Consider the following 14,634-nt stretch of genomic DNA (forward strand, 5'->3'; position numbering starts at 1 on the left):
TGTGGATGTGTGTGTGTGTGTGTGTGTGTGTGTGTGTGTGTGTGTGTGTGTGTGTGTGTGTGTGTGTGTGTGTGTGTGTCTCAGGGGGTGACTGAATGAAAGGGTGTGCACATGACCAAAAGACTGATTTTGCTTGTGTGTGCATTCGTGCGTCCCCAAAACAGTGGCGCATCACTTAATCCTCTCCCAGTAACTAGGATAAGCCACTAGCCTTATCGTTCCTTCTCCCCTTTCACTCTGTTCCTCACTTTCTTTCCTCTGTAAACTCTCGTCCCTTTTCCCATCACACTACGTGTTTTTGTCTTATTATTACCGCCCTCCTCAGCTCCAGCCTTTAAAGCCTCGTTCTAGGCCTGGAATCTTCCCTTTGCACCAGCAGTTGGGGCTAACATGGATTCTACATTCTTTATTGGCAGGCTCTGTGCAGGATTTGAGAGCAGCTTTTAGGCAGAGGAATGATTTTTCTGCCATCGGCAATCATGCCACCTTGTTTTTATGTAATTTGTCTGCTCGTGCCACAAAAACAAAGCGCAAATGTAACACGACTTGATCCTACTAATGTGATCCGTGAAGTTAAAGTCTTGCACGTTATGATGGTTCTTTATCAGCGCCATAAATGTCTTCCTTTGTGCAAATAGATGAATTAACTGTCACCAAACAACTATTCCCAAGTATTCAAAGGCATTCCGATATGAATTGTCTCGTTGGTGTAAATTCTAGAGCAACAGATTAACAGCTCTCTGTCGTTTGAATAACATTTGCTGAAAACTTATTTTTCAGCCATTAGGGTGTTATTTAGCCTTTTTTCCTTTCGTTTCACCTTTTCTTACAACAGTGTAAGTTGTTGTGTGAGAGCCAAGATTTCTATCTTCAGCAGTAACCAGTGAGCTGACGGTGGGAGGTTGGAAAGAATTCACAGATGGGCTGCTGCATTGTTGATTTTGGTCTATTTGTGGGATGTGTTGCCAGTAGGAGGGGGAAAAAAAGACAAAAGAATGTTGCCAGCTTCATCCTTTAAGGTCATCTTTGAGTCTGTCTTCAAATTTAGCTGGAAAAATGCCCTTATTCATAAGAGGCTATCTGTTTGAGATGCCTAAAATGTTCAAGTGTTACACTTGATACAGTCTGAGCATAGAAGTTCTGGCAGACTTGCTTGTTGTGTACCAACACATACAAGAACCAATGACACACATCAGATGTTTTGTTAAATGTCCCTCGATAACAAAATAAATAACAGACAACGGAATAATTGAGCCAAATGATCCTTTACTAAATAGCTTTTCTCTAACCTCCACATCCTCTTTTGTTTAATATTCATTGTCATTTTGGCTATTCTTTCTCTGTATTTACTGGCCTACATTTATTCAACAAAGCTCATGTCTTCACTTTAAGGCTTTATTTCGACACAACACTGGTTCATCCCTAAATGCAGGTGCCTTTTTTTATGCTTTAATGACTCACTACGTTAGTGTTAAGTCTATCTTTTTTTTTCTTTTTTGTATCCAATTCTGGGTTGTGGGGCCCCGAAGGTTATCCACCCTCCACACTGCCATTGGGAGAGAGGCATGGTACACCTTGGACGAATCACCAGTCCATCACAGGGACAACTCAGAGATGAACAACCATACACACACATTCTCACTCCCACGCAGTGGCGGCCAGCCCATAGGGGGATAAGAGGAGAGGAAATGTAAATATATTTTTACAAATTCAGTTAAAAATGTCGGTTTACACACTAGTGTGTGCCTGCATGAAATATGAATTATATACACAACATTTCCCACCTACTGACATTCATTCAGTGAATTTCCACAGACGGACAGTTTCGACCAGCGCCCCAGCGTTTCAGCCAAACAGCCAATCGTGTACCGTTGCCAGGGCAAATGAATAAATATTTGACCAATCAGTGTTGCAGAATTTTATGGTCTTGCAGCAGATTTTAAGTCTTAGAAAAAGGCTTGTGCAGCACGGTAAATCAGCGGGATGATGGCGAACTTCAGAGCGATGTGCAGCTTCCATCGGATTCGGTGAGCTCCTTATTTATCTAGTATTATACAATTAAAAATTATTCATTTACCTTATCTGTGAAAATACTGTTTTTGAGAAGGAGATTAAATCATTACTGTTCAATTGTCGCCGTCATCTGACTCTTGATTTGAATTCTTCTGCTGGACTAGGCAGGGAAATGTATTGTCACATCAGCCTCACCAAGAACATTTTTCACCAGCCGCCACTGCTCCCACGGTCAATGTAGGGATCACCAATTAGCCTAACAGGCATGTTTGTGGACTGTGGGAGGAAGTCCAAGTACACTAAGAGAAGCCACGCACGTGACACTGCTTCCCGCCATACCATCGTGCAGCCGCTAAAAAAAAAAACATTACTCTGAAAGTTCAATAGTAACAGAGAACTGGACTGAAAATGAGTAAAAAAAAGACCTGGAGTCTGGAGAACTATTACGTCAGACCACCTTAGACTACTACACAGTACTGCACTTAAGAGTCCTTGGTACCCATTTTCATGCAGCCCAGTTCAAGGTCGGACTGATGTCGACATCGACAGCGACATCGATGCACAACAAAGCAACAGCCTGCTAATGCACAACGGCGCATGGCAGAGTTAGAATGCTGGGGTGGAAGTAGATTCCCTCCTCCTGACACATCAGCTGACTCTATCAGGAGCTGTCTGACCTGTTGGATCACTTTCTGCAGTTGGTGTGGGGGGTTGGGGAAGCTCTCTCTTTCTATATACATATATATAAATTCGCTATATATTGGAGGGGGGTGGGGGTTTAGCATATCTGAATATTGGAGGGGATGTCTCCCAATCCCCCCAATGTATGGTCATTTCGGCGATAATTCACAGGTGCAGCAAATAATTCCAGGATTGCACACAAGCAACTTTCATGTCTTGAACCAGACTCAACAGTTGCTGAAGAAGTCAGGTCGTGCTCAGGGAAAAATGTGTAAGACAGACGCATTTAAACATAAAAGTGTGAAAAGTGTCGCCAGTTTAAGGGTTCAAAGCCTGCCGTCGCCTAAAGTATTGATATTTGATGAAAGGAACGAATGCAGATAAAGGTACAAACAGTCTCCTTGTGGGCTTTTATTTAAGAGTTGCTCGTGAGGCCCTTCACTTTAAGCACGCTGCCACATAGAGAGCTGAGGTAAAGCATCTGTGCTTAGTGTACTGGTTGAAAGGCTTCTAACACTTTCTCCTCTTCATGCTCCCTCTGGGTGTCATCCATGCACTCACACAAACAGTGTCAATAATGCCTGGCTGCTGTTTGTAAAGTGATCCTATCTTCCCAGATAGACGAGGTGGTGGGGGGGGGGCTGCTATCTGCTTTGTCGGTCACACAAAGAGAGGCGATGCAGTGTGAGTGCAAGTGGATCCCCCCTCAACACACAAACACAGTCTGTCGTGGTGTCCACCGATAGACTTCCTGTGTCAACAAAGGCTTTGATTAACTGGGGACGGGCACTTGGGACAAAAGCAGAGTGGTGGATTTCTGGTGAAGACGGCACACGGCAGATGAAGCGGTGAAATGATGTTTAGGGTCTGACACAGCATGAAAGTATGTCTGATTTATTGCATAAATCATTGTCAGTGTTCCTCTCCGCTGTGCTGCCTTGTTTTTTTCCTCTTAGAAAGAGACCTTTTAAATGAAACTCCACGTGTGGTGATTTCCATGTTGCGTCAGGTCGGAATAGTTTGCAGAAGATAGATTCTTCTAATTGGCTGCCCTCCCTTCCCATCACGTGATGTGCACTGGCCACGCAGTGATCAATTGAACTTTAATGATAGGTGCTGCATCCATCAGCTGTGGCGACTGAAGGCAGCAAAGGGAAATTAGTATTTGACTGCTTTCCTGCAAAGAGCCCGACGAAACGTGACGTCTGTGAGCGCACAAGAGTTTGTTGATGCTGGGCGAGCGCCCGCAACCTGGAGGCGCAAGGTGTTTGTGTATTTAGCTCAGATAAGTGACAGGGTGAGGAACCTTTCAGCAAAGCCTTCTGCCTCCTTACCTGCTAACAGGTGAGAAGCTGGCCAAAGCCAACAGGTCAACTGAGTGCCAATCAGCAGCGGCCTGGAGGTCATGTGTGGACAACTTCTGTTGAAGGAGGTGGGGGGGGTGGTAAGCTATAGTGGGGACTTTGTAATATTTGAATAAGCTGTATGTATAAGTGAATATTAGGCCTGTTGGATATGGTGAACAGGTTTCTGAAAGTACCAAGAGAGTGAGTCTTACACATGCTCTGGAACTAAAAAGCATCTGTGCATTCACAGCATGAAGGGAAAACGCATCCAGACCAAACAAGTTGGATGTGATTTGAATATTTATGTGCGGCCATTTAGAGCCTCTTTCCAGTATTTCTGTGTCTGTTTGTATTAATGTTTGTCTCCTTTGAGACATCTTCTGTTTGTGTTCACCTGTACTTTTCAGGACTTTTAAGTCCTGTACCACTTTGCCTCATTGTGATGGTTTCGTTTAATAGAAATATAACCAGAGACTTCACAGTCAGTGAAAGTCTCGGGGTGAGGAACTGCCAGGTTACTTGGGTCCCTCAGTGTGGACCGAAAACTGACAATTCAATAATCTTTGGTTAGTGGAAGAGAACTGCGTGCATGTTGCCTGCTGAGACATTATTGGAAGCTTAGCCTTAGCCATAACCTATAGATGGCAGCAGCACACTCTGTCAGTGTGTCACAGCCGTTTCTTTGCAGCACAGCACTGACTTCAGCCTCACGCCACTGATATTCACAGGTGGATTCTCTTGTCAATCCTTTAGAAAATGAATAGAGGTTGTACACTCAAAGCTGCCAAACTTTCTATAGAAACGAAAGAGTGGCTCAAGACTTTTGCACAGCATCCGATGTATTGCATTTTGTTTTTTGGACAAAATGTTCAGGTTTTTTATGTTTCCTCCTCTGAGCAGTGTTGGCAGCTGGGCTGTAAGGACCTGACAGGAACCGATCATCCACCCACTCCTCCAGTGAAGACTGGGTGCCTAAACGTTATGCTTTCGGTTCAGCATATTCTAGGGATTTTTGATAAGCATCAAAGATAAATAACAACTGTCAGTCTGTCAGCAGTGCTGCTTGCCATCCCTCCCAACCGCATGCATATTTCCTTTCTGCTGTTAGCCACCACAAAAAAGACACTCATCACAGATACTGATCACTCACAGTTTGATAGATCAGTGGCGACCGTGCCAGGATTTATCGCTGATGGTGAATTTAATTTCGCCTGATATGAAATTAATAATTAATCCTGGTTTCACACTTCTTCTGTCTGTAGATGCACACACCCTCTGTCTGACTCACCCTCGCCAGCCTCCTCCCGATGCTCTCACATGATGAATTCATCATGGCAGGTGTGACGTGGGGGGGGACGACTAATGAGCTCAATTTAAGCAGAATTCAATAAATTAACATATTTCAACTTGTTTAATTTAGTTGTAATTAGATCAACTATCTATAAGCTACCTCCTCAAGTCGAAATGAAAATAAATTATCATTCCAAAATGACTTTTATGCCTCTGAGCATGTCTTTTAAAGTGGACCCCTGCCAGCAGCCTTGCGAGACCCTGAAAACGCCAAGATTGACTGTTGCACACGCCAGCCCCCAGCCCAAATAAACTGGGTCACGCAGTCTGTTGTACAGATGCCTCGACATTCTGTTTACTGTCACGACCCATGAAATTGATTCTTTTTATCTGTATGTTTGTGAGCATTTTCACAGCGTGACACAGGTCGCTCCCCCTCTTTTCCCGCGTGCTCTCGCCATACAGTACCTGGTATGTCTGCGTTGTGTGTGAGATACTCATTTCATGCTTCATTTGTCACCTCACAACGCCTTTAATAAACAAGACCTTTTGTTGCTGTCTCTGACACCTCTGTGTGTGTGTGTCTGACTGTCTGTCTGCCTGACGACTTGTCGTCAGCTCTTGTGCAGGATTGGACGCGGCGTTGTGCTCATCAGCATCGAGTCTCTGTGTCTTCCTTGAGGGAAAAACGATGTCAAACTCGTTACTAACTTCACGATCAGACGTTTAAGGATTATAACGCCTTCCATCAATAAATCAGTGAGGCTGATTGTTCTCGGATCAAGTGAGAATAGGTTTTTGTGTTGGAAAAAGTGGATTTTATCTGAGTATAATCATGGGAAACAGCTGGGGTGCCATTTTTTCCCCCCCTGCCTGTTATCTGCCTGTCCATGTGTCTGCCTATCTGCTGGCCTATCACTAAAGGGAATAAGAAAAGAAGAAGAGGAATTGCTCCACAGCAGGGTTCATCTCTTGTCTGTCCATAATGCAACTGTGATGGGAAAGAGCTGCACTTGAAGCACCAACAAAGGAGAATCCACTCAGCCTCTCCTCTCTCCGCGTTTCACATCCTTTAAGTAAACTCTGAGGCTGCCGCGGTCTTTTCCTCAGTGAAATTATTCCTTTTTTTTTTTGACTAAATCATCGGAGGCCTTGAGAAAGATGCACAAAAAAACATTTGACATAAATGTGACCGTAATTGTAGCCTTCACGATTTACAGAGTAACGTAGATGCTTGTAAGAAGGGGGGGAAAAAATGTAATCACTGATTTGTTTAATAACTGAAGCAGACACGTTCATGAAGATGAAGTGGATATCACAGCAGTTCATATTATTTTCACTTTGTGCTGCTGCACTCTCTATTAAAAAGCACTTCCCTTGGAGCCTAACATTAAATTTTGAGTTTATTTTTCCCACTCAGACAGCATGAAGGAGTGTTATATGTTGTGTTATTAAAAGGGAGGGAGTTCAGACAGTGACTAATCTATTTCCTTTCACACACTGCAGCCAGTAATCACTGTTCTATGGAGCTGCTCACTCATCCATTCATAATGTTATCAAGGCACATTATCTGCTCGTATGTGCTGGCGTGTGCTGGTGTGTCAGTCGGCTTGTGTGATTTTTAGGGGCTTTGAAGGCAGGTGTTAGAAATGTGTGTGTGTGTGTTTCTGGGCATTTTCAGGAGTCTGAATGTGAAATTTGTGGATGTGTCCGTGCGGAGCTTCGACCACACTGGCTGGAGATCCAAACGCTTTCCCCCTACAGCCTGTGGCTCGCTCTCACATTGTCAGCCAGAGGAGGTCACACATTAATGTGTGAACTTGCGTCCGCCTCTGAAGGGCAGATGCAGCTTTCTGCTGGGACAAAGCCACAGAGACAGACCGTCCAGCTGTTTTTAACAGAATCTGGCTCGCTGCTCTTTCACCAGCGTTCGTGTGGTATCTATCAGGAGCACACTTTGCAGCGCATACCACACAAACAGGTTTGCGCTGTATGTAAAAACTTACTCTGGAACACTTTAGGCTTATGATTATGCTAATGTCAGCAGCATCGAGACTGGGATATGTTTACAACTGGACTGCTTTACCACTTTGTGGTGTAAAAGCATTTTGGAACTCAGAAGACCAACCGCTGTTGTTATGAGAGCTTTCCACTGCACCTCAGTCCATCTTATTTTGGCTTAAACCTGGAGAAGAAAGCAGCATATTTGGATCTTGTTTACGTGCATTCTTTTCCTTCCATTGTAGAGTTTTAATTTGACTTTGTGGATGCAGTGATGAAGTATAATCGCTGGCAACAGTCATGTCATGCTCTGGTTTTATTGGTTGTCCTGTTTTGTCCGGATAATTCTCTGATTCTTTCTATGATGTTCTGCACCACAAACGGTGAAAAACGAGTCTTCCCAGTCTTTATTTCTCAGAGACTCAGCCTGTATGTGCTCCTGTTTTTATATCAAGTCATGTTGCTGATTAACCTGACTGGTATTGAGATGTGTTTCCAGTCTTTGTTGCACCTGTGCAGAGGCTGAAAGCAATAAAGTGCAAATGGTTCAAAACTGCTCTCAAGTAGAATGATCTTTTACCCTCTATGTTTTAACGCCACATTCTGTTCTTTCTGTTTCTTCCATTAAAAGAAAAGCCATGTATTTATTTTTTTTAATTGTGCACCTTCTAAACATCGATTGCAACCTACATGGTTTGGACAGTAACATTTAGACTGTTATCAACAAAGCATAAAGGAGGCTGACCTTCATTGTGAACCAGGCAATTTATTCTTCATCTGTAGCTTTTTTTTTTACTGTTTTAAATTGCCAATATTGTTTCTTTTTAACACTGCCGTTCATTGTACAGCATTTGAAGTCAGAATGATTTGATAGACTTAAGTTTGTGCTGTAATCTCAGGGTCAGTTAGCGTTGCGGTGAAGCGGTGGGCGGTTAATTGTCCTTTAACTGGTTACTTTTTAGGTTTATACTTAATGTACATTTCATGACGGTTTAAAAGAGTCATGAAGTTGAATAAGTACTTCCTGTCTTTTTCAGTCTTTTTTTTACAAAGCCATTGGTGCTTTCAAAATTCATTATGAGAATACATTTTTCCAGTAAAAAGCAATAGAATCTCTGAGTTTCAACATTTTGTATGCTGTCTGCACTATTGTCAGTGGATACATAGGATTTATCATACAGACTTCGGATGATTTGCCACATTTAACTTTTTCTCGACATGAAATATGTCCTCATAGATTCTGTATTCATGACTTTGGCACCATCAGTCAAATAAAATTCTAAATAAAGCGACTGCATTTCCTCTACACAAGAAGTACACTTTGTGTTCAAGTTTGTCAGTGATCGATACTCTAAGCTGAAGCGGAGAATGCATGAATACATTCAACAATATCTGGGCACTGATCCCCGTGGGAGTTTTAGGACCGCGGCCTCCATCTCCAGGTGAACCCAGCTCTGTTTAACTGCCCCTCAGCCTGTGTCCACCCACTCCTGTCATCACCCATCAGGTGTTATGGCACACAGGATTTATTCTCACTCAGTCTTTGACCTTTCCCTCTTCACTGTATAGGCACAATGTAGAGCAGCCGGTTAACCCTTTCCCTTGAATTTGGCTTGTTTTCGATGAGCTTTTAGGCAGCACCGAGCAGATCTGCTAAGAAGTGTTGATCAGCTGTAAGCTGAAGATAAACATACTGAGTGAATGCTTTTGTGAAGGAAAGCAAGTGTATTTGATCATCTTGACTCAGGGATATCGCAGCGCTCACAGTAAAGGGCATTGCTGGCAGAAATTAACCACCAACATCGTTGTTACTTAGAAACTGAAAAAAAAATCAAGCACAGCTATGGTTTAGCCGTGACTAACTAAACAACATCATCAGGAATACCTGCAGTTCCTCTCGCAGCTACAGAAAAACTGATTAACTGCTTTATTGCTCGTATCAAATTTGATGCACTTTAGGCCGTAGATCACCAAAGATTTTGGGAGACTAAACCTATTTCAAACAGAGGGTCATTGTGGCAGGCAGGGCTTGGGTAAGGTGGAAAAATATTTGTGTCACCTGTGAGTCATGTGGCACTGCTTCTTGCACAGCCCCTCTCTGTACACTGGAAAGCAGCCCAGCCCGTGTGCCTTGACTCATTCCCTTCTCCCCGGGGAGTCCTCTCCGTCTGACTGCAGGGGAAATTGACCTGTGAGTGAAGTGGGCATTTTTGGGAACGGTTATTTATTGAACTGGCGGAGAGGAGACGTGATGATTCACTGACAGGTTCACACACCCACACACGCAGACACACAAGTCTGAACATTTTCCCCGTGCTCGTGGGGAGCTATGACGAAAAGCATCGAGGCGACCTAAAAGCAAGCAAATCGGGATCCCTCTTGCTTTGCAGCCAAGGTTTTTTTTTTTTTCTTCATTGCCTTTTTTTACTTATCCACCTCTCACTGTAAATCTCTCCGTGGGTCAAATTTGAAGGTCTGGTCAGTACAACATTTTCTGAGGTCGGTGTAATAGCATTTTGTCTCCTCTTCTTTCATTTAATTCAATTTTACAGTTGTCAGTACCAATGAAATGCATTGAGGTTCGAAAGGTAGGTTTCAAAGCTAAAGATGACCATGCATATGCTGAACTGTCGATCACATGTTATTGCTAACTCTCTCCTTAGTTGTGATAACTATGTGATAACTGTGTTTTGTTTCCTTTAATCAAACATCATCGGTCTGTTCTCAGTTAATCTGGCACACACATATACCCTTCTCTCCTATTTTACGGTCAGTCCCTGCTGTGTTTTTACCTGCCATCTTGCCCTCGTTCCTTGTCTAATTGTCACACATGCAAGGTTTGTGTCACTGTCTTTGCTTTGTTAGATTGTTGTTGTCCAGCTGTCTGCAAGCCAACCAGCTTGTAAGCTCGAACTAATAAACAAATATAGCCCAGAAGCGGTTTCCACCTGCTTGATTATGTATGGAGTTGCGAATCCTCCTTCCTGCTCTCACTGTAAAACGTCTTAACCCTCAAATGGGCAATGTTACAGCAGTAAAATCCAAATGCTCTGCAGAGCTGAGTGACTCCTCTCTGGGGGTTTGTCTCTAGTGACCTCATTCATAATGCACACGGTCATTTGATTAAAAAATATTGATTACTGTTTAAAACTGACAAGTGTATACTTTGTAATGTGTATTGTCAGCTCAGACATTTCTGCACTCCTGTCAGAGTAAAATTAGATGTACTTTAGTATAATTCTGGTAAGAATCTCCTGTAGAGATTGTGATGATGTCACATCAGGTTGAATTTTGTGTCATTCAGGATTTGTTTTCACCTCACAGGTATGTTGTGGGGATCCAGCTTAAAGCCAACGCATCGTTTCCACATCTGCTCAGCTACAAAGCATGTGTGAAGTCCCTCCGACACAGACCAGGTGCAGTTCAAGTGGTTGTAACTGTGTGAAGAGAGTGTACCAACTGTACATGCACAGGGATCAGTCTCTGTTCAGAAAAAAAACAATAAACCTGACTGAGAAAATAAAGACCAAAAGAATGAAAAGATTAGAAAACATGGATGCTTGTTTTCAGAAGTGATTTAGCGTGTACGTGTGCAGGCCTTACACTGAGGAACCTGCATATCCTTGTGTACACAGCGGTGGGATTGTGCAGGGAACCAGAGGTCACCTGCCTGTGAATCAGCAGATTTAACACTTAATGTTACATATCTATGAACTTTCTCTCATTTATGTATTTTCTTTTTTTTTTTTTTTTGTTTACTATGACCTGTTTCTTAGCCAAACAAAGGAAGAGGTTCTTAGGTATCCACAGAGGCGGGCACACACTAAACAGAGGGTGAACTTCACAAGATGGCGCCCCTGGCCCACCATGTAACACCTCAAGATTAACCTTCAAATTCTCTGTAAGTATATGAAAATATAATGTCTGTACTTTTTTTTTAAGTTTTGAAAAAGGCACCCAAAGACCACACGTGAATGTGAATGAACATAAAAACACAAGTTTCAAAGTGGCAAACAATGCAAACCTTTAAGCTCTGAAATCTTTCCTTTTGATTCTCCCTTTGAAGGCTTCGAGCAGCCTGACCTGAATGAGCAAAGAAGACGCCTCGAGAGCATTTCATGATATCATTCTTCATGAAACACACAAATACACCCGCCCAGGCCAGCGGGCCAGCTGATCTGATGCTTAGCGACATGACCTTCACGTCCTTCCCAGCACCACGGAAAGCCCTTTGGGTGCTCTCGCCCTGTTTCGCGCTTTCGCCTCCCCCCACCACGCTGCCAGTTTGGTGCTGTCCCCGTGCTGATGTGGTACCCACTGTCGCTTGCTATTCATAGACGGCGCATTTTCACAGCAGCCAACACACAGGTGCAGCCAGGCGTGATTAAGATGCACGCAAAATCACATATACACACTCGAACATGGCCACAAAGGTTCAGAGAGAGCATATGCTGTGACATGAGGAAGATTTAGACAAATGTGGTTTTCTTTTTGTTTGATTGGTGTTTGCAGGGTGAGGAATAAGAGTCCCTGAAAGATGCAGGGAATTTTTAGAATATCCATTGCATCTAAATGTACTGTACTTGATGTGATGCAAATCAGAAAGACCTAGTGGTCTGGAGGCGTTGCAGGACACGCCACACCCTGATTTTAAATAGCTGGTCATGGTCGCAGTTTGTGTGAGTGTGTCTGCTAACAGGCACGGCTGCAATCAAGCCCCAGGCCGTCCTGTCCTGACATGAACCGGTCACTTACTATCCCTGCGACACGCTCACTCTGACAGCTTACATTATAATTCATGAGGGGGATGCTAGTTTCCAGATTTTTGCTGCCTTCCTCTCACAGTCACAGCTACAAAGACAGCCTCGGAGCCTTCCTGTTTCACTGCAGCAGATTGTTCTCACCGAGCAAGCAGCCTAATCAGTTGGTGTGCTCTGCTGGTGATTTGAGAGGCTCCAGCTGTATTTTTGGAGTGGTGTAGGGAACCATTTTAATCCTGTGGTACGCTTTAATAAAGACAAAAATAACTGCTTTACACCTAAACATTATTCTGCCAAGCTTTCTTTTACAGATGGCTATGTTGTTTTGTCTGTTGATCCACAGGTTTGATCCCAATTCAAACAACATTTGTAAAGATTGACATTTTTAGTCATCAATGGTCCTGTTTCTGTAAAACTACTGGACAGTGTGACAAGAATTTGTTGCTCTTTCAAGATGACTTGTACAGTTTTCCCCTGAAGTCTCATCTTTGCTATCATCAGCTCAACCGCACACAAATTAAAGGAATATTCATATTTGCTATTTAACACATTGTTAGGGTCAAAACCAAACAAACCTGAACAAGACTTGTCTAATCTTCCAGGCGTCGTACTAGATGAGCAGTAGTCCAACCTATTGTCATGCCAAGGGTGTCAAACGTGCCACTTTGTCAAAGCAGCTGGTGTCCCTGGGATGCTGTCAAGGTGGTGTGATACACCAGGGGTTTCCATTTTAGATGCCTAGAACAAATGCTTCTGCGGCACGCTCAGTGAAAGGCCAGCAGAGTCTCATAAAAGAGGTAAGAGGGATGATGGATGAGCGTGGTTTGACCCCTTTGTGAGTCCAAGGAGGCCATTGTTCTGTTTTGTTTGTTTTTTTCTTTGGATTGATATAGATGGTAATTGGTAAAAATGCTAGAGGGCCACCCTTTCACAATGTTAACCCCAAACAATGTCATTTGAGGGTACCTAGAGCGTTATAGTGAGCTCAGTAATGTGCCAGACAGATGTTCTAAAACGTTCCCAGTGGCCTTTACAGTGTTGCTGAAGATATTCACTCGAGCAATGGCTGACATGAATTTGCAGGCTACATTTCTCAGCTTAGGCCAGCATCAAGCTGACTAATCATCATCTGTGGTATGGTAAATCTGTGGCATTACATATAAATGTGGGAGAGATTGAGCTTTGTAGCCCTTTTATAGCTTTTGACAACACAATAAGTATTAGGAGTGCTCAAAAGATTCACCTGCTTGTGTGAATTCTGTGAAACTCACAAAGAGCATAAAGATCTATTTCTCAGACTTTTTCCTTCGTGAATTGGTCAAAATGTGAGTCATTAATGTCATTAATCTAAAAAAAGTAAGAATGGTGTGATTTTTATTTAATTTATACCAGTCCCATAGTAACTTTAAAAAAATACTCAATCAAACTCTTGATCCTCCAATCGTGTATTCATTCAAAAAATACCAAAAGGCATACTGTTCCCCTGCAGTGCCACGACTGGCCTTGGAAGCTAGGAGTTAACCCTCAGTACTAACTTTTGTTTGAGTTGATGTATTCAGAACTTCTCCAGAGTTCAGATATACCAGAATATGTTTCATGACATGCAGAAAGTTTTTTTTCCCCTCACTGTTCAGGATGCGGAAAAGAAGCTGAACATTACTTTGATTTTGTTCACAGCAAACTAAGTTGATTTTGCACACAAACCAAGAATCTGTTGGGGTTTTTTTCCACCTTTGTGGCAGGCCTGAGCTATTCATGACTGTGAGGATGGAAAAAGTGCCAAACTGTGTTGTTGCTTTTTGCTGCATCCATGAGAACATCAGATTCGTGCCAAAACAGGCTCGAAAATAATTAGAAATTCTGCTAGTATAAATGGAATGTCTGATGCAAAAACCAGCACTGACGCTCAAGGTTTCAGCAACACACAAACAGCGAGTCAGTGACCAACACCCAGTAACAGGCGTACAACATTTCACTTCGTTTAGTCCTGCACTCCTGTTTCGTTCTGTGTTTCCTCTGCTGATTCTGTATGAAAAACTGAAATGGCGTGTTTCACACGGACGTATCTGTGTTTGACTTGTGGTCTCTGCGGTTGTGTAAGTTTTCAGAGGCAAAAACGCGCTTAATGCTTGTGTCTCTGTGACACATTAGTTTCGGGAAAGTCCGGGTCACATTCATACCATTTATTTTCTTTTGAGATTTCAAAATCTTGCTTGTTTGGATCAGTGTCTGCTGTCATAGTTTGGAACTCCCTGAGGCTTTTTATTTCCAAAATCACATGTTCAACAAAGTTTAATTGTCCCAGTGCTGTAGTTTTTTTTTTTGCTCCTTTGCACAGAAAACAAGGCCAGAGTGTTCAAATTCCTTGGATTTGTGCCTTGCGGGACTAGATACTTGGATAACTATATAACGTCTGCGCTATGATTAGCCACCTCCACTCTGACCTCAAACCCAGCACTTTAAATGTTCACACACTCACATTCAAGCAACACGGTCCAGTTATTCTGGACTCACAAGTACCAGATGTTACCAGTGTGTCTGCC

At 42.9% G+C, this 14,634-nt stretch overlaps 1 long non-coding RNA gene across 1 annotated transcript; it reads left to right on the top strand.

Moving 5' to 3' along the window:
• Positions 1-3,936: 3,936 nt before the first annotated feature.
• LOC140303699 (uncharacterized) lies at positions 3,937-14,431 on the top strand. The gene is made up of 3 exons (XR_011915203.1): positions 3,937-10,747; positions 11,108-11,232; positions 11,398-14,431. It is a non-coding gene; the product is annotated as an uncharacterized lncRNA (long non-coding RNA).
• Positions 14,432-14,634: the final 203 nt, after the last annotated feature.

Source organism: Leuresthes tenuis, unplaced genomic scaffold (genome assembly GCF_036924035.1).
Source record: "Leuresthes tenuis unplaced genomic scaffold, fLeuTen1.0.hap1 SCAF_3, whole genome shotgun sequence".
NCBI classification, from domain to species: domain Eukaryota; kingdom Metazoa; phylum Chordata; class Actinopteri; order Atheriniformes; family Atherinopsidae; genus Leuresthes; species Leuresthes tenuis.